This window comes from Siniperca chuatsi, linkage group LG14 (assembly GCF_020085105.1).
Source record: "Siniperca chuatsi isolate FFG_IHB_CAS linkage group LG14, ASM2008510v1, whole genome shotgun sequence".
NCBI lineage: Eukaryota > Metazoa > Chordata > Actinopteri > Centrarchiformes > Sinipercidae > Siniperca > Siniperca chuatsi.
Window position 1 is genome coordinate 25,716,327 of NC_058055.1, and position 26,528 is coordinate 25,742,854.

Sequence of the window (26,528 nt, forward strand, 5' to 3'; positions counted from 1 at the left end):
TAATTTCAACATGAGTATTTAAAATGGGCAATACAGACAGCACGCAGTTAATGCACTCCACTTAAATCAGTCATCAGTCGCAAAACAGCTTGCCATCAGAGCACTAATTTAACTTAAGGCAGTGTCTTATCTCTGTTAAAGAGTCTTTTTATTACACTGATGAACAGAATTAAAATGTGCAGTGAAGTGATGAAGAGACAGGAAACTGAGCATCTGTGTTATTGTACATATTGTTGTTTTTGTTTGATTTGTAAATGTTTGCTTTAGTGTATTTTGTTTATTTGGTTTGTTTAGTTTTATTATTATATTATTTATTTTGGTTGTTTGGCAGATTTTTATTTTTTTTTTTACCAGATAAACGCCAACATCCTCCTCTGCTGCTGATAGAGAGAACCAGGAATCAGGAGGAGGGGGCCGCTCTTGTTGTCAGCTGCCCAGCCTGAGGGCCTCACAGCTGGGGGACGGTTCGCGAAGCCATGGGCCAATCCTGGAGCTCCAGAAATGTCCCAGTCTGTGTGCTGTGTGTGTTAATTAGCAGGAAATATCAGCCCAGGCACTCCAAACTATCTATCTATCTTCATAAAAATAAAAGCAATACACATGTCAACAGTTTGTGATGTAGTAACGGGCTGTTTACATTGACCAATAGTTTTATTACCAAATAGTTGCAAAACTAATGACATTCCCTCAGCTGTACTTTGTGTTTGGTGCTAATTAGCAAATGTTATCATGTTAACATGCTAAACTAAGATGGTGAACATGGTAAACATTATACCTGCTAAACATTAGCAAGTTAGCATTGTCATTGTGAGCATTTTAGCATGCTGACATTAGGCACAGCAGGGCTTTGAGCTAAATGCTAACTACAGCCTCACAGAGCCACTAGCATGGCTGTAGACTCTTAGTCCTGTTTCCCTTTAATAGTTTTGTGACAGAGATGACCCAGTTTACCCCGTCAAGTCCTCCAAATGCTGTAATTCTTTTCTTGGTGGGGACCAAGAAGATTTGAGGACATTCGGGAAGGGGGACCTCCCCGCGGAAATTTTTGTTGATAAACAAGCTCTATTTTGATGCTTTTTTTTATGGACTCTGCTACCTTATTAAACATTTAAAGTACATGTCTTAATCCCAGAAAAAAATTATATGTGTGCCTCAAAAACTGTTGTTTATTTCACAGATTACTTATTAACTGTGATGTTAAAAATATAAGTAGTTGTTAGTAATTAGTATTAGAAGGCTATTGAGTAGAAACAGAATACTTCACAAATGCTATCATTAAACAAGTACTGGAATATTCATTTTATTTCACGCACACACACAAACACACACAATGTTCAGATACAGTTTATGCAGTGTAGTGCTGCACTGTTCACCTCTCCATCATCTGCTGCTGTCTGTCTGTCCGTCTCCTCTCTCTCTCCATCATCTGCTGCCGGAAAAAAACTGTAGTTTTTAGTTACGTATTTATAATAACATTAGTTTATTGGAATATTAAAATTTCTTTCACTCACACACACACACCTGCAGAGCAGGGAGGCCACAGTGGACAGGATGAAGCGTGTGCAAAAGAAAGGAAATATTCTTACACCTGTTTTCTTTACTAAACAGCAAAATACAACCATACACCTTCTGAGTGAAACTTGAATTCAGCTAATTTCTCATGTAATAACTGGAAGCATATTCATAACTCACTATTAAAGCTAAACTGCACCAATTTTTCACATCAAACTGTTTCCGGGTGTTGGGGAGTACCTCTGCATATGTGAAAAAAGTTGCATAAAGCCTGATATAAAGTCTGATAAATGTCCTCAAGTGATGTCACTTGAGTCAGTGTCGGTTGGGGTTGACTACAACTTTGAAGATGGAAAAAAAATCTAGGGGTGTGGAGTTAGAAAGAAGTGAGCTTACCTGACCTCATTATCCCGCTAGCTAGCTAGCGGATACAATACACTTCTACAAGTATGCCCTTTTAAGCACGGGCATACAAGTGGGCAAATTGCAGTAAGGTGTGCAAAATGAATGTAATTATAAGTTAAGTTTAAAAAGATAGTAAGATGTATTGCACTGTGCCATATGTTAAGAAAAATATAATTATGAAGCAGCCTCCTGATGTCCACAATGCTACAAAATGGGGATGAGTTATACAGTTTGGTGGCCACTGGCAGGAAAAGCAGCTCAAGGCTACATTAGCCGCTACTAGCATAACACACCCGAATCTCCGACCGAACTGTCGGCACTCAAGCTGCATTATGGGTAATGTAAGCGCCGAGTACGGACGAGGAAGAAGAATGCGTGGAATAAAAAAGACTTCTCTTTTTAAGTGAGCCTGACAGTGTTATAGGAGTGCAATACTAAATTGGTGGGACCTTTTGAATTTTTTTTCACTGTTTTTACTTGTGATCTATATTTTAAACACTCAACACTAAATGAATCATTAAAGTGGATGTTATTTTACAGTGCTCTGACTCATATTTAGCCTCTCTCTTTCTCTCTCTATCTCTCTCTCTCTCCTGTCCATCCAAGTTTTTCCATCTGTTCGCTCTCCCTCTTTCTCTCTTTAATCCCTAACCTCCCCTCTTCCTCTGACGCTCTCTCATAGACACACAAACGCACACTGAGCGCGCTCAGCAGGGAGTGTTAGTCATGAGATTGTCTCCTTAATATCTGAGAGAAATGGCTAATGAGGGTTAATAAGACACCCAGCCGGAATGACAGGCGTGTGTGTATGCATGTGTTTTCAGGGTTTATTCGGTGAGGTTTCAGGGTTTAATCTTCTCTTAGTCTCATCACCAGGGATGAATGAACGAAGAAATGGAGGGATGAAGGAAAATAAGAGGAGGAGGGAAAATGTTAATAAAAATAGTTAATAGTAATGATTACACAGCAGATAGCTTCAGCCAACTGATCTGGATGATCAGAGCGGTTCTGTTCAGTGTGAGTTCACAGTCAGGTGCTCTTCGTTAGTTGCCGTGGCAACTCTGGAGGCAATCAGAAATCTAATTAGTGATCTTTTTTGTTTTCTCCTATTTGTTACTCCTCTGTACTGTATGCACACAGCAATGGACAAGGTAATTAGATGAGTTTATTATGATTAAATAACGCAAGATTTTATTAGACAAGATAAAACAGGGTCACATTAGGTTAGATTAGACAATAAGATTAAATGACATAAATCAAAACCACATTTGATTTCGGATGAAATAAAATGAGATTAGACACAAAAAAGGCTTGATTAGTTAGACTAAATTAGATGAGACGAGACAATGATAGATTATATTATGAAATGAGATTAAAAAAGACTGGAATGTATTAGATGGAACAAGAGTAGGCTAGATAAGGTAGATCTCTAAATTAGATGAGACATGAGGAGACAAGGTGAGATGAGACGTAAATAGATCAAAGAAAATTTGATTAGATTAGATTTGATGTAACAATATTAAGTTAGATTAGACAAGACATGACTACATAAGAAGAGATGTGACTATGACAATGAGACTCCAGGAAGTCACTGCGCTTGGCTAAGAAATAATCCAGCATGTAGCCCCCCTCTGTGGTTTTTGTACAGATAAACAAAGATATAACATGTTAATTAGTGAGCTTTAAAAGTGCTGGTAGGCAAATTTTATTACCTTTGGACAGAGCCAGGCTAGCTGTTTCCCTCTGTTTCCAGTCTTTGTGCTAAGATAAGCTAACCGTTTCCTGGCTGTAGCGTCATATTTACCAAGCAGAAATGAGAGTGGTATCGATCTGAACATCTAACTCTCAACAAGAAAGCGAGTAAGGAAAACAAAAAGAAGAAAAATGTGAAACTATTCCTGTAGAAGGGATTTTCCAGTACATACTGAGCATGGCATGTTGATCAACGTTTGCATTTTGGATCGATTCAGAAAACTATAGTAATATGTTTTTTTAGACAAATCAAGTGGCTACCTTCAAAACTTACAGTCTTTTAGTACAATATTCTATTTCTGTTTCCAATGACAGAACAAAACAACAACAGGAATAAACCTACACAAGACTACCAAGATGACGATATCAACTTGATTTGTCTAACTCAGACTGCTGAATCCTTCAGTTGACATTTCTGTCTTCCTTCTTGAATTTTATTTGTATTTGTATTTCCCCTCTCTCTTCTCCTCCATCTTTCCCACTATAATATTGCTCACTGCTATAACCTGGCTCGCACATTCCCAAACACACACCATGTGCAAAGTACAATAACAACCTGTTAATTACTTAACTTATCTAAATACATTTTGTTTTTGTTGTTTTATTTTTATTTGTTTTTTTTTGGTTGTTGTCATAGTTTGTTTGTTTCGCCTTGTCATGTCTCATGTCTTCTTGTCAATCAATTGTCTTAAAAATAAAAAAAACTCCAGTTGACATAAACTTTACAGCCAGTATGGAAATGAGGAATGATCACAGCTCTTGCACTCTTTCAACATATATGGCATATGATTATTATTGCATTAACTTTTAACAAGACCAAGCCATGCTAGCAGCTCTGTGAGGCTGTACTTACACAGTGGTGCTTTGAGCTAAATGCTAACGTGAGCATGCTAACATGTCCACAATGACAATGTTAACATGCTGGTACTAAGCAGGTATAATTTTTTTTTTTTTTTTTTTACCATGGACACCATTTCAGTTTAGTATGTTTAGATTTGGTAATTAGTACTAAACAGAAAGTACAGCTGAGGCTGATGGGAATGTCATTAGTTTTGCAGGTATTTAGTTATAAACCGAAGTATTGGACAAATTAAAAATTTCACCACCTAGAATTGTTAAAATAGTAGTAACGTAATTGTAGGGGTAATATTAATACATTAATAATAATAATAGGAATGACAGCTATAGGAATAATAATGACAGTATTAGTAACAGAGCCAATGACAACAAATGTAATAGCAGTGGTCGAGCAGGAACACGGGGGCAGCAGGTGGCCCACAACCACAGATCCAGACTCTGCAGCTCCGGAGGCAGAAATACCTGCTGAAAGCGACAGAAGGAGAGAGGAGAGAAAGCACAAAATTACGGGAGAGAGAATCAGTGTTTTGCCTAAAAAACAACATGGCTGCAGGACTGTGAAAGGAACTGAGAAGTAGGAAAACTGCCTCCTGCTCTGCTGAGTCTGAGGAAATCTGATCATCACACACACAGATTCATACTCCTCACAGTCAGATGTTTTCTCTGTTTCTTTGCCTATTTACTATCATGCTCTCGCTCCTCTCTGTTTGGCTTCCTCACTCTCTCACCTTCTTTCCCCTTATTCTTCTTCTCTCTCTGCCTTTTGCTGTCCTTGTTGATTTCTCTTTACTATCCTGCTTCACCATACTCTTTTCCAGTGGTGGAATGTAACTAAGTACATTTACTCAAGTATTGTACTTAAGTACATTGTTGAGGTACTTATACTTTATTTGAGTATTTTCACTTTATGCTATTTTATACTTCTACTCCACTACATTTTGGAGGAAAATATTGTACTTTTTACTCCACTAAATTTATTTGACAGCTACAGTTAACATTTGCTTTGCAGATTTGGATTATTAATACAACATTTAAATCAACTTATAAATTGTTATAAAATGTATTATTATAGGTTAAGTTACCCAGCAGTATACTGAGTAATTAAAATTAGCCATCAATTAATCCACCTTTACCAGCTGCAACATTAAAGTGATGTACACATTAATGCATCAATAATTATAATACAATATTATAATGTACAATTTTCTGAAATCGGCCCTTCTGCATAATGAGTACTTTAAGTAAATTTTGATGATAATACTTTTGTACTTTTTGAATACAGGACTTTTACTTGTAACAGAGTATTGTTACACTGTAGTATTGCTACTTTTACTTAAGTAAAATATCTGAATACTTCTTCTACCCACTGTGTCTCTCTCCCTCTCATTTAACTCACCTCTTACTCTTCTGTTTCTCTCTCTCCACGTTGCTCTCAAACACTGTTCCTCGAGCTCCCATGATGCCTCTCTGCACAGTAACACTTGTCCCGAGGCCGTTTCACATTCGACACTCTCTGCTGTTTACAATTGTTCACACACATAAAAACACACACGCACAGATATAAGTCAGTGTGTGTTACGAGGTTCATCTGACAGCACATTCATATGAAAAAGCTTACCTTCCAGATGGTGGTGTGTGTGTTGGCTGGAACAGCAGTGTCAGCATTCCTCTAAGCAGTTCACCTGCAGAAACACACACACACAAATATACATACAGACCACCTGTCAGGAGTGCCTTTCTTACACACACATACACACTGAGCAAATTACAGACGTGGAGAACAATTCAGAGGTCTGGAACCAGGCTAAATTTGTTGAAGTGTATATCTGATTTTTGATAGTATGCAGTTATCACTGCAGTGTGCTCTTATGGTTGCTACTTTATATAGTACACAGTGATGAGTAAGGTATTTATCTCCTGTAATGAAATGCAGAGCAAAATGGTAAACTCCATCAAGTTGCTTTAAGGTGGAATGAGCAACACGAGAGTACAGGATGTCCGGCACAGACATGATGGTCTATTGTACAATGGCTTTCCTGACTTCAGAAAAAAAAAAACATGCTTTTTTCCGGATATAAGAAAACTCATTTTTGTCTTCAGATTCTGTGCCAGTTGTTCCATATGAGACTAAGCTCATCCTGTAAGTCAGCACACAATCATATTTATTAAAATGTCAGGCTCCTCCTTTATTTGAAACTTTAATGATTTACCAAATTGACTAATGGGGCCATCTTCTAAAATGTCAGTGTATTTCTTTAATAATTTGATTTTCCTTTGGGTGACACTGGGAACTGTTCAAATGAGATTAATAATTAAGATTAATAGTTTTGGTGTAGCAGGCAGCGCTATGTTGACATATTCAGGGGATTATCCTTCTGTTAACATTAATGATTTAATCTTAATCCAATTACGCCAACAGGGATTAAACTCATCTCATCACTCATCTCCTTCCTTCTCTCTACTCTTTTCATCTATTATAATTTTTCCTGCTGCCTCCTGTCACTTCATATCCTCCTCTTCTCTTTTCCTTTCCTCTCCTCTTCCTCCTCCTCCTCATCCCATAGAAGTGACAGTGAAACAGCAGCTATATTAAGCACCGTTCAGGAGCGCTGACTGTTGCGTTATTGTTCACTGGGTAATAACAGCTGTCATCTGCGAGGACATAGCAGTGGAAAACGCTAAAAATCCTAACACGGCTATCAACTTCACTGTTAACCTACATTTGTGAGGAAGAAATCAAATGAAAAAAACAAAGAAAAGAAATGGAAAGGAAATACGAAGAAGGGGGGGATTTACAGTATTGAGCAGCTAAACAAATATTTACAGACAAAGAGTAAGCTCAAACAGTCTATTTAGCACGTTTCCATACAGTGAAGGTCCACTTTGATAATCAGATTACTCTCCAGTTTAGGCACTAACCTGATTTCAAAAATGTTCGTATAAACAGGAAATCAGCTGTCATTTTTCAGATTAAGTGACTATAAATGGACTACTGATGAAGAAACCGAATTACCTAAACCCTTAAATGGGTTTCTAACAGGTTTTTATTTGCATGATGAATTCCCGGGACATGCAGGGAATGTGCCAGCAAAGTAGGACTCAAAATTGTGACTTGTATCTAAATGCTTCATTAGTGTTTCTGACTGACTTGCCCTGCAGAGTTTCAAGTGGATTTGATCCCACACGTGCTTTAGTCGTGACAAACTTCAGACTAATTCTAATCATGTTTTCGAATATGAAACATGCCCACACTGGAAAAATAACAAGAGTAGAGTTAAAAGGGTCTGCATGCAGACTAAAATAATGCATATAATGTGACTTAATCATGTAAAGGGCTACAGGGCTATTCAATTACAACATATTTTCAGTAGAGCACTTCCCTACTTGTGACTGTCAATAGCCAGATGTTTTGAAAAGCTACTAAGCTGGTCTGAACTCACATGAGAAAACGTTGATTTGTGAAAGATATGATTGCCGGTGTCGCTACATCTGTAAACATCCTGCCCCTTCGGTACTACGCATGTGCAACTCTCAAAAAGATGAGAAGGATGCGAGATGGCTCGCTCGTTAGCTACTTACATACACTATATATGTAGTTTACTTATTTTGTTATACATCAGATTTATGTATGCTGGGTCGGATGTGGCCCATGGGCCACCAATTGAATAGGCCGGAGAGAGTCAGACTTTGTTTATTATCATGGTTCTGATGTTCAGCTAATGTTCTAATTTGAACTTCATACAGAATTATTTTCTGTATGAGAGCTGCTCCAGCTCAAAAGGCCCTTGGAACTCAGCTGGTTAAGAAGCAGGTTTGGTAAAAGAGATGAAATATTGTATCAACTCTTAAATATACAATTAACCACTTGCTCAAAAAGACATTTTCCACATTAGAGTCCAACCAAGAAATTTTCATGTTCTGGTGTGACGTCTGCACAATCAATCATTAACCCACATTTCGCACCAGAAGTGAGGCGTTAGCTGCACAAAAGTGCTACTGAAACATCCACTTGTTAAATCAACATAGACTCCGATCTGCGTTCTGAACATCCCTTTCCTGTCAGCAGCACAGCTCCTGAGATGTTGAAAGAACAGCAGCCGGACAAACTGTCTTTACTCAGGCTGGCTTATATCAGAAATTCAATGGACCAGAAAGCCCAGGGCTTGATTGATCACAACAGTTCACATCTTCACAACATATAGACAGTCGGAGATATGTGGGATTTGAAAGGCTGCGTGGGTAGATAATGCTTACTAAGAGCACAAAATAAAGAAAACGTGGGTTACATATGGATGTGCATCACACACGTCTCCCCATGTTGCTGTGGATTGATACATTCGTAGAAACACGAGTGACAGCGGTCTAGAACGCTTAAAAAATGCTTTCTGTGTGGATTGATCTGTCAATCATCATTAAAAAGGCTTTCTTCAGGCATCAGGACCTAAATACTTGCTGTATATTCAACAGTGACTTGGTGCATATCCAGCTGATGTTCTCGTCTCAGAAGAATAAAAGAGAGAGTTCTACTTTCAGGGTTAATTTAACTGTAAAAGAACAATTGTCCTCTCTTTGGCCCATAAATATACCAGAACCACCAGCAGTAATTCACTGTCACATACTGAAAATATACTTTCAATGTGGGAACTTGAGTAAAGATGCTTTGTGCAGTGTTAACTTGATGGGTTTAGCCCTCGACAGACTGAAGGACTTCCATGACTTCCCAGTGATTAATATTTCAGGTATAAATTTAAAGAAAGTGGAGCCGTGTACACTTCCTGTGATCACAGGAAGAGGATCATAGATGTCACCTTGATGTAGCTTTGAAATCAGACGATGATGTTTTTATCACAGAAGTATCAGAGGAACAAACACCTGGCGTTCCATTTGTCAAAACTTTTACATAAAGTTAACTTGAGCTCAGTTTCTGACATGTCTCCAATCACAGCTACGCTTGGAAATTTTCAACGCCCACCTTCCCAGAGTTCTCAACAAAATTTTCTACGCCTGTCCTCCTTCAAATGAGAGGAGGCGAGGATGAAATTTGGCTGCCAGAGGACATTTGGTAGCTCTTCTGTCCGCTCAACTCCCCTCTCTCCTTGTCTTTTTCCTTTTCTTTTCTTTTGATCTTTTCCCCTTCTTTTTTGAATTTCCTTTTCTTTCCTTGCCTTTCCTCTCTTTTCCTCCCTTTCCTTTCTTACTCTTTGTTTGTAGTTTGCAGACCTCAAGTTTTTTCTGTTTCCCTGAAGGAAGCTTTAATAAGGCAGTGATGATGCAGACATATTTTGGCTGAGGTCATGTTTGCTTACTTGGCCTCATTATTGCTAAGCCTTCATCCTCCTCCTCTTTGTCCTCTTCCTCCTCTCCCTTGTCTTCTCCCTTCACTGGCAGCCCCATCAACACTAACAGGATCTCTCTTCCCTGCCACTAATGAAGTGGTTTAAAGTTATGACTTTTTCTTGACCATGGAGCTGCTTTGAGGTAAACTTTTACATTCAAAGACTACAAGGAGGAGTTAACGCTCAGACACGGTCTTATAGCTCTGAGTGGATCGGCTTAATTGCTGCCAAATCCAGTACTTTCACCCCGAGGGAGATCCCCAACACACCCAAACAGAGGAACCTCTGCCTCAACACTGCCTGAACTTAAGTCACCCTCAAATTTTCCCCTTGAGTAGATTTAAATGTAAATGCAAAAGTGTTTGCTCCATAGGGCGATTTCATGCATATGTAGTAGTTTTCATTGGCTGTTTCAGTGTCACAGTATTTTAATGCACTCAGAACCTGTGAGGTTTTCTTTGGATTCTTCTTTATATTTTTTAAGATCGCAGATTATTTAGTTTTTGATTGAATAAATTTGAACACTATTTCCTGAAGGTAGGATAGTCATAATCCTGGACTCTCAGTGGCCAATGGCTCCTCCAATTCAAAATAAGTAAACATCTAAGACGAGACGTTTTCAAAAACTGCAAGATGAATGGATTGGAGAGATTAACAGATACCAAAAGTTCCTGAAACTACCCTCAAAAATAAGACAAGTAAATCAGACTTGCCTAAAATGACCAGCGACTTGACGTTAACCTTCTCTTAACTGACATAAGACTTAACTTGGACATGTCTTGAATGACTTGAAACACCTAGGTGCCAGGTGATTTGAGACTTGACATGTACCTTCTCTTGAATGGCTTAGGACTTGGCTTGGAATTGTCTGAAGTGACTGGAGGCTTCACATGATCATGTCTTAAATTACTTACTTACTGACTTCTTCATGTCTCAATAAACTTAAGACTCAACTTGAATCTGTCTAAATGACCTCAGACTTAACTTGGACCTGTCTCGAAACACCTGAGACTTGACTTGATTTGTCTCAAATAACTTTGGACTTCACTGGAACTGTTTCAAATGTTTCGAGACTTGACCTGCACCTGTCTCAAAAGCATTCTGACGTCATTTGGACACTTTTTCAACGTGAGAGTTCAGACTTGGACTTGTCTCAAATGATTCTGAGACTTGATTTGAATTTCAGACTTTGTTTCAAATAATTTCAGACTTTCAGGATTGGCTCAAATGACTTGAGAATTGACCTGTGATTGTCCCACATGACTTGAGATTTGATTTTGACTTGTCTCGAATGTCCTCAGACTTGACTTGGTAACTTTCTCAAATGACTTGGGACTTGATTTGGACATATCTCAAGAGACCGACTTGACTTGGACAAATTACTTGAGACTTGACTTGCCCCAAAATACTTAAACAAGCTCCGCTAGTAACTTTGTTATTGATGTAAAAAATAAGTCAGAGCACAACTAAAAATAAAGCTGCACAATGGGAAAGAAATAAGACCTGAAAACTGGACATTAGTTATTCTAGTACTACTTGAGGTAGTAGAATTACCCAATTTATTTGAACGTATGCTTTAAAACTGACTGTTTCACTGAGATGAATGTTACATTATCTGAACACTTACTGAGGCCTTTGAAGGACTGCAAATGGTGCCCCAGGCTTTTATATTCTAATTTATTTTCTTCATAACGTTTAGATTGAATTAAGTCTAATAAGCAGGTCAAAACATTATTATTTCTAGGCTTGCTTCATCTTTGTGACATGGTATACTGTATATTGTTTCTCTGAGAGGGGGAGGATATTGCCAATAAACTGGTTAGAGAGAAGAGGGAGCTCTGCGGTCAGAACAGCGGCAAGCATTTATAAACGTCACAGGAGTTCACAATACAAGTCAATATTTCCATCTTCACTCCAGTTCCATGGGAATATGGTGAATCAAACAGTGAGTCCACATTGTTCTATTCGTTCTACCTCTATTTTATAATACAAGTGCTTGGTGCAAAACTCACCCCAATTATATTCTGCTGGTGTCCCTTTAAAAAAACTGCAGTAAAAATCATGTTTCATTTTTCTTCATAGCAACAGCCTGACACTGAGCTGCTACAGAGCCACTGTGTCATAGTGCCTTGCTCAAAGCAGCTTGACTGCAGCCATCCAGGGACAGAGAATGGTCCCTCTTTGAAGCATAGGTCTGGACTTTTTGGCTATATGGATCCGCCACTCCAGACTAAAATATCTCAACAACTATTTGATGGACTGTCTGTACAGACATTCATGGTGCCCAGTGGATGACTCTGTCTGAATTTGGCGATCCTCTTACACTTCCTTTCGCGCCACCAGCAGGTGAAAAGTTTTCACTTCCATCCAGTGAAATATGTCAACATCTACTGGATGGATGTTCTGGAAAATGTTCTTCAGACGTTCTGGGTATCCGAATAACTGGTGATCCTCTGACTTTTCCTTTAGTGCTACCATGAGGTAAAATTTTCAATTTGTCCAATACTTTGTTTTATGACCAATTTAGTGGACGAGGTTACGTTGATTTACATTTGTGATAAACAATTTTCTTTCAACAGTAGCTTGGATGTGATGCAGAGATGATGTATCGCTTGAGTACTTCAGTATCAGTAACAGTCTGCTGGTAATGGCATACTTAATCGTTAATTTAGTACGCAGTACATACTGACTGAGTATGTAGTACGCAGTACGTTAGTCTGCGATTTCGAACACACTCTCAGACGTGCAGCTCTCAACCGGCTCAGCTGGAGAAGGACTCTACTGAGCATGCTCTATGGGAAGGCGTTCAGATATGCTCTATGCTCTATGGTTTCAAAAACGAGGAAGCATGAGGAAACCAGCGGCATATTTCGGCATATGCGCTCAGTGAGCAACTTTCATAGGACTGAAGGGGCGCCATCTTTGAATGCGGTATCCAGTTCTCCTTAGTACATCCATGAGGTCTCACATGTCAAATCCTGAGAGCACACTCAATAAAGCAAACAGATTTGAAATTTTCACCCAGAGAGGGCAGTGAAACACAGTTTTTCAGCCTGGTGTTAAGTTACTCTTTACTGACTGTACAAAGCACGCCGCCTTACCTTTTCTTGCTTATCTTTTTTAATTGAACGGTGAATATTAGCAGAAGAAAAACCATAGCAGTCCTGCTTCACAGACTGTATCGAGAAGTGCCATAGATCTACCAAACAGGAAAAAATACTTTTACTTTATGTATGTAAAGTAAATAACAAATCAAATCAAGCATCATTAAATAATCATTAAAAGCCAGTGTCAATCTGCTGTGCCGTCTTTGTAATTGTATATATTTACTAAGATTCTGAAATTCAGGGATTTAAATAAGCAATTTCAAATTTACTAGTTCAAAGGAGAGAAGACAAAGAAGAAGAAAAGGGGAGCAGAGAAAAGAGCTACTGTAAAGAGTGAAATAGAAGGAGAGAGGAAAGTCAGCAAATCACACACACACGTTCCCCACCTCTTTCCTTTTTTTTAAACAATCTGCAAACACAAGCAAAACACACAACAATAGCCTAATGGCATGTTTTTCCATCTATCTATCTATCTATCTATCTATCTATCTATCTATCTATCTATCTATCTATCTATCTATCTATCTATCTATCTATCTATCTATCTATCTATCTATCTATCTATCTATCTATCTATCTATCTATTATCTAATGTTCTCCTTTCTGTCTGTTACCATTGTAATCAATCAGTAATTCATAGATCCTATAGAGCCTGTACCCATTCCATGTAAATAAAGTTATTGCGCATGTTGAAGCAGGAATCCACAGCTTTTGTCCAGCAGTGAATAGCATCCCGGGGGCCTATATTTGTCATCCAATAAACCTCTAAAACTCACGTCAGGAAGAGCCCCCCCTCCTCCTCAGGCAGTTCATACAATACACTGCTCTCCTACACACCTCTTTGTGTATAATTAGATTAGGCTGCACATACTCCATGTGGCCCACATAATGTCTCCAGCGGCTCAGTTTTAATTTTCATTCCTCAGCAGCTTTCTGCGGCTCATTAAAGTGGCACTCGTTATGCTTTTTTTTTGGTTTCATTTTGGTTTCCAGTGGTGGAAAGTAACTAAGTACATTTATATTACAGTAATAATTATATAATAATATAAGTACATTTTGCTACTTTTTTTACTTTTACTTAAGTGAAATCTTTTAGTATTTCTATATTGTGGTATTGCTACTTTTACTTAAGTAAAAGATACGAGTACTTTTTGGCTGAGATGTAGAAGTTGGTGTCTGGATAAAAGCAAACTAGAAACAGACTTAAGGGGCGATCACATTCACCTCTACAGACGCAGCCGCTTCAAAAACGCCAGCAGCTGGTGCGCCTGAGGAGCGTAGCGCTCTCACAGTCCAACAGCTAGCTAGCTAGTTAGTCTATTTATCGGCATAGTAAACGGCATTGATTTGATTGGCTGTCTGGGCCAAGTTTGACATTGATGAGTGGTGTGACTAAAGGTGAGAATATTTTAACTTTTATGCGAAGCGTGGCGCAAGAGAAGAGCACGCCAGGGGCGCCGTACCATAGGAAAACAATGGTTTTGCTGGTGACGCGTTTCCAGCGGCACATCTGTGACTGCCCGCTTAGTGAAGCAACATTAATACATGAAACAAACAGAAATGTCGTATTTCCATAATGTTTTCCATCGTTTCAGCTTTGACCAGAGCTCTTTCAATGACGTCATCTCGTTGTGTCCTCTTCTTCTGCAATGGTTTGATGGCACCAACTGGAGAATTAGCGCCGCCAACATATATTCACATAGTGGATGCTGGTAGTGGTTGGAAACGCACATTAATTCGCATTTTCTTTTGAAGAATTTCTGCATTTTCGGTTAAAAGTTGTGCTACAAAACTTGACTACAGTGGGAGAATTATTTTCCCACAGGTTTATGTTCTTCAGAAAAAACACCAACGCCTGGACGTCTTTTTGGACATGATGGCGAGCAAATCCGTGGACTGAGTTTACTCTTAAGAAGTCATCATACGTAAATTCCAAGTACTTGAGTGCTTTGCTAATATAGCAGGACAAAGACACACTAGCAGGACTTATTTTCAAGTTAAAGGAACTCAAACTACATGGTTAAAGTCAGAAAAAGATTGTCTTCAAGGTTAACAGAAACCAAGACTGACTGTAACGAAAAAGTTTTCATTGCAGTACAAGAACATCAAGCTACTTCAGCATTGTATAAATCATATAAATAATTTTTACGCTGGTAGAACAAACAACCACTGCTGTAGTACAATCTCGCTTTTCAACAGTGCAAGCAAGACCATCTGCTTAGTGTTGTAGCCTAGTGACCACACATGGACACTATCAATCTATTATTCAGCCACAAACACAGAGAGTTAAGAGTGGAGTTGCAGCAGACTCACAGCCCTTCTTGGTTTCCCAATGGCAGGTTTCTATTTAAAGTCCTGGGTGTCGGACCTTCCCATCGGCACATGAATGTAGCATGACGGCTGCAGCTTTTTGAAGGAGGAATCTGTGCTGTAAAACTATGTTTTAATGGGGAAACATTTGCAAACCTGACTAAAAGTCTAAAGTCTTGTTAGCGTCCCCTGGAGATTACAGCTCACAGTACAAACATGGGGTAATCAAAATCAAAAGAGAGCATCTTCTGGGGAGCATGAATATTCACAATAAATTTCATTTCAGTCTGGCCAGTAGTTGTTGGGATATTTAGGTTTGGACCAAAATGTTGAACAGAACAATCCACCAATATAAACACACACTCACCTACGTAATTATGTGTTCAATTATACTGACAATACTTAACATATTCACATCCCTTTAGTAGACCTTCACCGTTTTCCAATGTTATATTTAACCCCAGCCTCAACAACTCAAAGAACCCCCTCCTCAGTATAATGATGATGTTGTTCAGGTCATTTCCTTCTTCATCATCCCTTAAATCACAAATCACATCATCAACATTATGGTTAAAGGGCAACCATAAAAAATGTTGTTGTAAACAGAAAGCCACTTCCTTACAATACCAAAAATAAAAGAAAATCCAGCTCTTCTTCTTTCTTACAAAATCTACATAAGCCAAACTGTTGAATGCCCCATTTTTTATGGATTTTCTAAGTAAGTAAATATCCGTAAATTAGTTTTAGTTGTAAAATTCTAATGGAGACACTGGTATCATATCACTGGTAGTTGTGTTAATGCATGTAAAAACTGTCCCCCATTTTTCTAATCTATATTTGTTACTTATTTAGTCATGAATATGTACTCCATCCATCCATTAGCTTTACCCGCTTATCCTTGAGGGTTGCAGGGGAGCTGGAGCCACTCCCAGCTGACATTGGGGGAGAGGTGGGGTACGCCCTGGACAGGTCGCCAGTCCATCACAGGACTGACGCATAGAGACGGACAACCATTCACACTCACATTCACGCCTACAGTAAGGGCAATTTGGAGTCAGGCAACTAACCTGCATGTCTTTGGACTGAGGGAGGAAACCGGAGCACAGTACAGAAATACCTCATGTTTTCAGGAGCTCCAAAACATCCTTTTCATCATCCACATTAGCAGCAAAAACATTTTCATTTCATCATCTGCACTGATTCAAGAAAACATGCAGAATGTGTTTTGATACGCTGATGGTCGCTGTGACACACACCTGCAGGGTTCAGTTCAGTCATCTCTGAATGGATGTGTGATTAGAGCGCCACCACCCCCACCCCCACCCCCTCTCCCTGCAGGTCACAGAAAGTGTTGAGCTGGGAGAAAAAATTGGGATATCTCTACACCAATGAGAGCTGTAACCATAGCAACAAGCATCAAAGATGACGATGACGAGTGGTCGTGCAGGCGTTCATGGACACACACACAAACACACACACACTCATATACAGTATACAGTTAAACTGCTAAAGGACACCAGGGCCATGTCCTAATCTCTTCCAATTTACTACAAAGTGCACTATATTTATTTTCCACCATTTCCACCAAGTGTTTGGTTTCTCAGTGTAAAATGTATGCTAGTTATAGCGGCAACTAAAATTCCCACAATGGTACAAAAATTGCACCTGTGTGTGACGATGAAATATAATGATGATTCATGAGTGGCCAAAATCTCAATTTACTGCTCACTGTAGAGTGAAGTACTGAGTGTTTATTATTTAGGGAATTCCTCTGGCCTTCACTGAAGGTTAATAGGATGATGTTTTGTTTACATTATTCACATGTTGACCAGATCTTTCAGGTTCATTTCCAGAAGTAAGAAAACCTTGTACAGTACAATACGATATATAATATACTTTATTGTCCCCATAGGGAAATTTGTCTTGGACTCAAATGCTGCACACATATGGCTAGCTGCCTCCATAGCAGTAATAATAAAATATAACAACAACATATAAACAAAGCAGCACATACTGTAGCAAACCATAACCACAAATTACACGTATTGCACATTACACATATTGCACATATTACACAACCAGTGATAAGAACACCATGAAGCTATTGCACAACCCCTGCAGGCTCAAGCAACATTATTTAAATTACTGTAATTGAGGTAGGTACAAATGAGTTTTTAAAACGGTTGACATTGGGGTACTCTATATCGTCTGTCAGAGGGTAAGAGTTCATACTCGGTGTGGAGAATATGAGATGGGTCAGACAGTATTCTCTGTGCTTGCCTGAGTAAAGACTGCTCATATATTGACTGGAGGGACTGGTGTTCATTCTTCCCCATAACCTTCATGGCAGTCTGTACCAGATGAGCAAGCTTAGATTTTAACTGTACAGTGAGATTGCCATACCATGCTGACATCTCATACCTGACTATGCTCTCTAATACAGTTTGGTAGAATAAAAACATAATCCTCTGATCCACTCCATCACACCCTGAGTCTGAGTAAAAAGTTAAATCTCTGCTGTAAACAAGAACGCAAAGTTTCAACATGGGCCTGCCAGCAGAAAGTACTTGTAGGAGCAGACCTGATTCACATTTAAAATGAGATGGTTGGCATCACACCACTGCACACAACTCTCTATTTCAGTAAAATGAAGAACTTGTGTCCCTGTGCAGTAGGCTGAGGATAGCAGTGTCATCTGAAAGTGTAAAAATGTGGTTCCTATCGTGGCTGTTCTTACACTCATTTGTGCATAATGTAAAAAGAACTGGTGAGCCTGACACAACCCTGTGGAGCACCTGCGCTGATTGATCTGGTTCTGAAAGGGCATTGTTGACATGCTGTATTAGATTGGTCAAAGGGGAAAAATACCACTTAATTATAAAAGGATTGACACTCATCTGTTTCAGTCACACTGAAAATCACAGTGAAAATTGTTTGAAAATCACATCGACATTTGTAACATAAAACAAAAAATCCAGCCTTCAAACATCACCTCACTCAATAGTATCTTGTGTGTCTTTGTATAGATAAGGACGACTTTAAAGAAAAACAGATTTAATATCATTGTTTTTAACGAACATCATTTCCCATGAGCCCACAGACCATCACGGGTTTAACGTCAGGACTCGACAGAGGAGGGGAGTGTCTGTGTTTAGCTCAGATGTGTCTGAAACAACAGTTTTTAGTTTTTAGACAGCGGAAATTACAGCTAAAAAGATGGAAAACTGACTTAAGAAGAGAGCGTTGGTGAGTTTTATTGATATAGACAAAGCCAAGTTACAATAACGTTAAGTACCCGCACTGCCACGTTGATACATTTTCACAGTTTTTTGTATGCTCACAGAGTAATCAGTGTTTAACTTGTTAAAATCACATAGGTGTCAATTTCTAAAAATAAGTGCTGTAGTGGAGCTGATTTGTATTGGACAGTAAACCTTTAAAATGAGAAATTGTATTGATTTACAGAAGCAGTGGTGGAATAAATACATTTACTCAAGTGCTGTACTTAAATTTTGAGGTATTTGTACTTTATACTTTATTTTACTTGAGTATTTCTGTTTTATGCTACTTTATACTTATACTACATTTATTTTGACAGTTTTAGTTACTTTTCAGATTCCAATTTTTAATACAAAAAATAATCAACTAAAAATTTATGATATATTATTATAGATTAAGCTACCCAGCTTTAAGTATATTTTGATACTAATACTTTTGTACTTTTACTTAAGTAACATTTTGAATACAGGACTTTTACTTGTAACAGAGTATTTTTACACCGTAGTATTGCTACTTTTACTTAAGCGAATATATGAATACTTCTTCCACCACTGCACAGAAGCTAGTGGAACAGAGGCTAGACAGGAAGTGATGTCAGTACTTCTCTATAACTATGAAAATTATTTAAAAACCCTGATGAGGCCATGGCGTTATCTGAAATCAATCAGCAGTCTAATATTCTCTAATGAACACTGTTATAAGAAGTTAAAGACACGCCTCTTGTTTCGAAACTCTGATATGAATGTGGGGAAGCTTCTTTTGCTTTCCAGAGAGGAAAAACTACACATTATGCAGTTTTTAGAAACTCGATTAGCATACATCAGCCTAAAGCAGTAGTGTGCGTGTGCGCGTGTGTGCGGCCAGGTGTCCAAATGTCCCTGTCAGCCAGCTGCCATACAGGAGAAAAAATGACTGAACACTCACCAATAATTACAGAAGGAGAAGAAGAGGAGGAGGAAGACAGGAAGTGTGTGTGTGTGTGTGTGTGTGTGTGTGTGTGTGTGTGTGTGTGTGTGTGTGTGTCAGAGAGAGAGAAAGAGAGTTTCTGCAGACAGCTGGAGACAGTAGACTGGATAACTATAGACAATTCACAACTAATTATACACAGCCTGCAACACACACACACACACACACACACACACACACACACACACACACACACACATTATCCTCCAGTCAGTTTCTTGGCAGAAATCTTATTTCTTCAGCCAGTTCCTTCTGTTTATCTTAAAAACAGGGAGAGAGACACACCGATCATCATCAGATCATTATACACATCTGCAGTCACACCAGCATTTAAAACGGCACATTTTCATTGCAAAAATCAATTTGTTTCAGTGGAATCTCTGTGACCAGTAGATTTGCGCCGACGAGCAATAACAAACCGTCTTGACAGCGATGACCTTTGAGGAAACGCAGAGCTGGAGAGTCCAAAATGGAGGAAGCTCTTGTAGCTTATTAGCTGTGTGTCACCATCCAGTTTTATTGATCCTCTCCCTTCGGGGGATTAAACTGCTCCACGAGAGAGGAATGTTTTTTATACTCCTGAGACAGGTGTCGATGGGACAAATGCGTCTTTTGAATAAACTGTGTTAAATTATTTTCCCATTAGCAGTGGTGGAATGTTACTAAGTACATGTACTGTACAGTATTTATTTATATTTCTACTCCACTACATCTCAGAGGCAGAGCTGTCGCTTCCTGTGTAGACACTTAAAGTTTACTGTTGTTGTTGTAGTTGTTGGGTGGTGGTGGTGGGGGGCTGTGTCCTGGTCATAGTTCAGTAATAAAATCCTAGTGCACTACAGGGCATCTCTCCTGATTGGCTGCTGACAGCTCTATTACACTGGATGACAGTAGAGGAAGTTGTACCAGCATTTTTAAAAGTTTAAAAGTAGTTAAACTGACTTATATTCAGCGCCTGAGCTGAGAGCGTCGAAGCAGCGAATAGAAACAAGTTGCTCTGCTGTCTGTTTCCATCACTCTTCTCTATTTCCATTAGGGCTGAAACTATCGATTGAACAAAATCCTGACCATCATCATAATTTCCAAAAGCCAGAGGTGAAATATTGGGGTACATTTCTTGTTTTATTTGTCTAAGATACCAACCCTAAAGATATTCACTTTACTATTAAATATGGCAACGAAAAGCATCAAATCCTCCTCCAATTTGAGAAGCTAGAACAAGCAAATTTTTGCTTGGAAAAAACTATTAGTAGGTTGTCAAAATAGTTGCTGATTAGTTTTCTCTCGATTGACTAATCCATTAATAGTTTCAGCTCAGTTAGTTTTGCAGTTTGGTCATTTTGAAATTGCAGTGATTAGACTTGGGGGCTTTTAGCTACATTTAGGGTGCAGTCCTATTATTGTGTCTCCTCCACTTCACAAGAAAGAAAGGAAAGGAGAGAAGTGAGAGGAGGAGTTAATTGAGATGTTGTTATTGTTTTTTTAAATCTTCCTTCCTGCAATTCAGTGTAATCAAATCCCCACAGCTGTCAATACATCACTGCTGACAGTAAACACACACACACACACACACACACACACAATGCATCTAATGATCACAGACTGTGACAGCACCACACACACCTAATGTACAGTGACAGCAGCTTCAACGCACACACACACAAACACACACACACACACACACACACACTCTCTGAGTGACAGCAGTGTCTTCAGGCTGATCCTTTACTTTCATTTCCATTTGACAGAGTGATGCACCAGTGTCTCAGGGTCTGCCTCTCTCTCTCAATGAGAGCGGAGCATCACACACCAGCTGAAACACAACTGCAAACACCACCAGGTCTCCCGCATCGTTACCATGACAACCGCTGTAAATACAGCAGTGAAGAGCTGCTGCTGCTGGAGCCAGGGACATCCAGTCTGTCCACATGTGTCTAGTGAGGTGCGTTCACTAACCTGCTGTTTAACTTGACCCTTTTCCTTTTGTTTGTTTTTAGCAGGTGAGAATGCTGTCAATCAAAAAACAACAACTACATTGAAACGCCCTGAAAACAGTGTCTTGGAAAAACTTGTTCAAAAGCAAGCTTCTGACTTTCTCAACTAGGGCTGCCCCCTAAATGTCTGTGAGTCAAATAATCAGTCAAGAAGCCCCTGAGTCGAATCTCATTTTGTCAGTCAAATCACAGCACTTTTTTTAAAGCTCATCATACACAGAGCAATGCAGCATGACAACATGGCAGACAAACTTTTACAAATCTTGTCTCAAAATTGCACAAAACTAACTGTAATGGAAATAGGGAATATCTCTCCGATGCGCTCAGCTCGGGTGCTGAATGTTAGTGAAGTCAGTTTAACTATTAAACCAGACGCTGGTACAACCTCCTCTGCAGCTGTCCAGTGTGACCAGGAGTGGGATTTTAGGCTGATGGGAATGTCATTAGTTTTGCAGGTATTTGGTCATCAGGATAAGGTGCAGGATGGTAGATTCACCTTGACAGGAAAAATATAAGTTTAGCTCTAGTTTCAGCTGTGGGAAGTTACAAGAAAATGGTCAGCTAGCAAGCTCTGTATTAAAAACATAAATTTATTATTCATTCATTAAGAAAGAATGTTCCCCTCTACTACTGCCAGAATAAATGCATGTCAGAGCACTTTAAATAAGGGTGACTACATGAAGGAGTACCTTAAAGTAAGTGGTTTTCTGAGTGCTGTTCGGTCTGTTAACCGCAGTAACTCTGCCATCAAACCAGATTCACAAACTGTTCTACAACTACAGAGAAAGAACCATTTCTTAAACTGATACACCATGTGGTTTACATGAAAATCCACTTCCTGCTGAATGTCAGCTCAACGTCAGCACTCTCGTGCTTTGCTCCGACATACGCTGCAGAAATCTCTCCTCTCCACATGAGGAGCAGCATTTAGACCATAAGACAGTGAATTTCTCCAGAGCTTTGAGTCTCATGTTGCCTGAGGGATTGTTTCAGTAAGACAGCAGAGATCATGTTAGCATCACAACAAGCAACAGGCTCTGTCTGTATGATTACCGGCTAAAAGCTGAGGAGAAATTCAGCATAACCCACCATGATGGTGCATGAAGTCGTAATTTGCATCACTGCTTACCGTTTCCTAAATAATATCGATGGTTTTAAGATAAATTTCTTCCTTCCAGACAATGATTTCTTGGTTGGATCTTACTAACCCGGGCTGACTGACTGGGCCATTTGCATTTTGAACCCTCTATTTAATCTGTTTTTGTAATTGAGCATTCGTATGACAACCAAAACGGAAAGATATTCAACATCTGTATAGTATGATCGGTTGTATTAAAACACAAACCACTTTTGTTAATACAGTTTAGCAATTTAGATGTAATTGAATGTTTATTTTAACTGATTTAAATTGCGATTTACACTAAATTAATTAAAACTGGCATCAGTTTGTTAAGTAATGTTTTCATGTCGTAAAACATTCACAATTCTAGTAAACAGTAACCCTGTTTCACTTGCACAGACACAGAAAGTCAACACATTCTGTCCAAAAATCTTTCAGTTTAAAGGTGCCTTACTAGTAGCAAAGAGTACATATCTTATGAAACACTCTCTACAACTTATTTTTAATTGTTATTGTATTTTGGTAAATTCTGCACTAAAAGTAACAGATAAAGACTTTGCTACTTCCAGATACATCGACATCTGCTTTTTGATAACTTCATCATCTATGTTGCCTCCTTTCGTAATCGTTTAGTGGACTGTTTTTACTGAAAAATAACACTAATATTTTCTCTGATATATATATATATATATATATATATATATATATATATATATATATATATATATATATATATATAAACAGACACCAGTAACTGATAGCTATGACGGATTAACCCCAGGATACAGTGTGACATGACATCAATTCCCAAGTCCTATAGAGCTCGTTAAGACTCTTTAAAGGGTGATTAGGCAGCTGACAGCCAGAAATGACGAAGTGAGACTTAAAATGTCTCTGTAGCCCACTATGTGTGTGTTTAAAGTACTATTGAGGTTTAGTTTTGTATGTATTTGAGCATACATGCAAGTATGTGAACAAAACACTGAGGCCTGTGTTTATCATAGTGTATCTTTCAGGTGCTTACGAGTGTGTGAGTATGTGAGTGTGTGTGTTAAACGTCTTTTCCTCTGCTACTTAATGTTTGATAGGTGGGGAGTGGCGGGAGCTGCCTCATGTATTTTTAAAGGAAAAGTTACCCAAGCATTCTCTGTGCTTTGTTCTGCCTTTTAGCTGGCCTACTTTAAACTTTGCTACAACTGCAGCAGCAGAGAATCAGATGTCGACTCCACCGGCTGTCATAAACAACATTTTCACACCTTTGAAGCACAAAAAGCAGCTCTCTCCATCACAGCAAACAATAAAATTACTCAATTCATGGACCATAAACAAGAGAAAAGTATATGGACTCAGTAGTGTCCCAGTGAGGCTGTAACATTCATTCATTCGTTATTCACCAAAATAAAATAAAAAATTGATGGATGAAAAATGGAGAGACAACCTTTCTAATGTTACCCATTGGGTCAAAAAATGTAAAGTTGGTGATGGAGGAAAAGTCGTGTTGTTGCCTAAATCAGAAGGATTTATTCTCTGTATGTTCTCTGTAGGCCATTTTAGGCCATTTTAGGACATCTCAGACTCAGCTTGTCAGACTCAGCTCTACACTGTTAACTTCAGTTCTGCTAACTGATCAGTATCAGCTGGACTTAAGCTCAGCTGTATTAATGTGCTAACATTGGTGTGTTACTGTTGCCATGTTAAGAAAAATAAGCGTCTCCGTTCATGCTAGTGGCTCTGTGAGGCTGTACTTAAGCACAGCGATACTTTGAGCTAAATGCTAACATCAGTGTGCTAATGTGCTCACAATGACAGTGCTACCATGCTGATGTTTAGTAGGTATAATGTTTACCATGTTCACCATCTTAGTTTAGCATGCTAGTCATAAACAAAAGTATCAAAAGATTCATTTTAAAGACTTTGTTTCTCTAGTATCATCATCAGGTCGATATTTAAATTTGTCCAACACTTTTATGACCAAATACCTGCAAAACTAATGACATTCCCATCAGCCCCACCGGTACTTTGTGTTTAGTGCTAATTAGCGATTGTTGGCATGCTAACATGCTAAACTTAGATGGTATAAATTATACCTGATAAACATTAATATGTTAGCATTGTCATTGTGAGCATGTTAGCATACCTAAGGCCGGCCTCACAGAGCTACTATGATTTAAGTAATGCCCCAAAATTCAGCCTCATTTGAAGTCTATGTAAATTTTGTTATCTCTAGTAGTATTTAAAACAAAGTTGTATGGGTTTGAACAATGCTTGGACAGGACTGAAGAGATCAAAATAAAATAAAATTAGTTCAAATTACAAGAAATAAATGTATGATCTACATCCTATCTTACCTCCAAAAACTCACCATCTCAGAAGTGACGCTGAGGTTGTGAACATGTTTCTTCATGGACTCGGGGGGTCCGAAAAACGACAACACACTCCGCTCATGTAAATCTACATGTCTGCCTGCAGTGTGATGGAGGAGGAAACACGGGAATCAGTAGGATTCTGATTGTTGAGGTTCAGATATTATACAAGCGCTGTATCAGTCAATGCATTAAAAAAACATGCTTAAAAACAAAGCTGAAGTACACACAAAACACCACAGACACTGCTGGTAGTGTGTGTGTGTGTGTGCCGCATCAAGGTGTGCATTTTCACCTGTGTATATAATTAGTGTGTATGAGCACCTCCCTGTGCATGGTGGTGCAGTATGTGTGTGTATAGACAAAGATTTATTTATGAGTGATGTTCTAACTTGTGTTCACTTTCTCATGATTAATGTGGATATAAATCATTCAGCTCTACGTATGTGCATTAATATTTGTCTTTCTGTGTGCGTGTCTGTACATTCGAATGTGTTTGTAAGTCAAATGTTAATCACCTTGTGCCAGTTTTTACAGAGTATAAATTATTCAAGCACAAACACACATACACATCCATGCTATTGTGTGTTTCTGTGCATGTACAAGTCAGTGTGTGTGTGTGTGTGTGTGTGTGTGTACTTGTAATTGCTACATAGTCAGGACTGAAACATGCCTTTTACCTACACAAGACATTTTTGGAAAGTGAGGACATTTTGGCAGGTCCTCACAACTTCAAAAGGGCTCTTAAGGTTAAGACTTGGTTTTAAAGGTTAGGTTAGAATTAGGTTATGGTGAGGGTGAGGGTAAGGGTTAGGGCTAGGCATTTAGTTGTGATTAGGGTAAGGGGCTAGGGAATGCATTATGCCAATGATGGTCCTCACAAAGATAGAAGTACAAGGATCTGTGTGTGTGTGTGTGGCCAGCTGCCCTCCTATCACTCCTGATTTCCCGGCTCTGCTGTGAATAACTGGCCGGTTTGAACCATATAAAACTGTTTTGGTTTATTGATCAGGGATATGAATTATGAAAGTTGTGTTTAAAAGATTCACAGAGCCTCTGGGACTTCCTCTGATGATAAAATATTAACCTGCAGTACACAATAGAAACATATGAACGTTGTTTGTGTAATAAAGCAGATTTGAATCTATTGTGTGTTTTATTGTCGTGTGAATAAAATATAATATTTTCCTGGTGGCCCAGCAGCCTGAGTTTCATCCAGAATATACCGAGTTTGGGTCCGGCCAGTCGCTGTTACCTGATACTGATATTTTTTGTTTTAATTACTGCAAGCAGCGTGAGCCTTCCAGATGGTTTCTTATAATATGTTGTATAGTATTCTGTAGTAATCTGTCTGCATTGATCTGTTGAGGCTAAAGGTTTGGACCAGAACCAGACAGCTTCCCTGGAATGAGCAAAATATAGTTCAAATGCAGCTTTTAACCAACAGTAGCACTTAAAAATGTGGTTTTGTCATGAGTGAAGACTCTGCTGGTGATTTACAATGTTGCAAGGGCATTATGAATGTA

At 38.8% G+C, this 26,528-nt stretch overlaps 1 long non-coding RNA gene across 2 annotated transcripts; it reads right to left on the reverse strand.

Moving 5' to 3' along the window:
* Window positions 1–5,933: 5,933 nt before the first annotated feature.
* On the reverse strand, window positions 5,934–25,109 carry LOC122888310. Of its 2 annotated transcripts, none has more exons than XR_006380676.1 (3): window positions 24,988–25,109; window positions 6,146–6,209; window positions 5,934–6,043 (listed from the first exon to the last, which is right to left on the reverse strand). It is a non-coding gene; the product is annotated as an uncharacterized LOC122888310 (long non-coding RNA). The 2 variants fall into 2 exon arrangements; XR_006380675.1 differs by lacking the exon at window positions 24,988–25,109 and adding an exon at window positions 16,348–16,478.
* Between the last annotated feature and the right edge of the window lie 1,419 nt (window positions 25,110–26,528).